We start from the raw sequence: 1,286 nt of genomic DNA on the forward strand, positions 1-1,286 counted from the left end.
AAACTGATTCACAAAGAAGAATTTTCCCATGATTGACATAAAAAGATTCTCCCAACTGACTACCATTAGTCAGGTACCCACCTGGCTGTCATCTGAAGAGTGAGATTCCTGGATTTCTTCTGTCACGGAATTGCTAGTGCCAACTGGATTAGCAGTGATCATGAGCAACTGGGAGGAAAGTTTGGTGCTATTCTGCAGTTGTCCCACTGGGTATATTTGCAGAAGGAACAGAGATTATGTTATGTCAGTTAATCAGTTGATATTCAATGACAGAGTCTCATTCCAGGAGGAGTCATGGTCTCTGCAATATAAGGCCAGCCAGGCAGGAAGGGAATGGCTCTATGCTTTTGAAGATCTCTCTTCCCAATCAGCCCTTGGACCAGGGGCCATTGGACACACTGCCTGGCCCTAGATAGTCATGAAAACCTGGATGTGGAGTCACAGATAGCTTATAAAAATAAAATAATAGCCAGCCTGCATTCATGTGTACAAGTGTATATGCATATGCCTATGAGTGTCTGCAGGTGTTCAGGTAATATTCACAGGTTTGAACCCTTGTACCAGAGACTGGGGACACGGAGGAGACAAAGCAGTTATTGCTCTTGTCTTCAAGGAGTCTGAAAGCCTGGCCCCAATGATGGTTTGGTCACACAGGCTGGGTGAGTCCCTGGAAATCTCAGCATCTTTTGATCAGGCAGATAGTTCAACCCTTAGAGTTACTCTAAGAACTAGAAGTAGGACTTGGAGAGCATCGTGTACACAGCCAGACCCAGATGAGAGAAGGGTTAGTTTCCTTCTCTCTGACGGACTTGACCCATCTTTGAACACAGAGGCTTGGTTTTACTTTCTTTGGCTTGATGACAACATTTGAGAGAAGTCAACAATCCAGAGACACGGCAGACAGCCAGGCAGGAGGAAGACAAACAAAATCGACACCGAGCAGAAAATGCAAAGGTATTCAAAATGCGAGCTCTAATTTTCACTCCCCTGCTTGAAGCCTGCCAGACACAGGGCTTTCAGAAAGAAAAAAAAAATAAATCTGATTTGTACTGAAAAGGGCCAAAAATAACCTTGCTTTCTCTTGCAGAAGAAAACAGAAAATGCTGTGGTTTCCTTCCATCTGGGTGTCCTTGTTCCTTGGCTGGGAGAGGCAGGGTGAACCTCAGCCACAGGCCTGGAAGGAGAGAATGGACCAAAAGGAACACATTAAGGCCATGGCCTGAGGTGTGACCAAAGCTGATGATTGAAAGCCTGAGTTTGGCTAAGAGGAGCAGGCTGGCCAAGAA

The sequence above is a fragment of the Dipodomys merriami genome, unplaced genomic scaffold (assembly GCF_024711535.1).
Source record: "Dipodomys merriami isolate MVZ:Mamm:240054 unplaced genomic scaffold, mDipMer1.0.p SCAF_64, whole genome shotgun sequence".
Taxonomy (NCBI): domain Eukaryota; kingdom Metazoa; phylum Chordata; class Mammalia; order Rodentia; family Heteromyidae; genus Dipodomys; species Dipodomys merriami.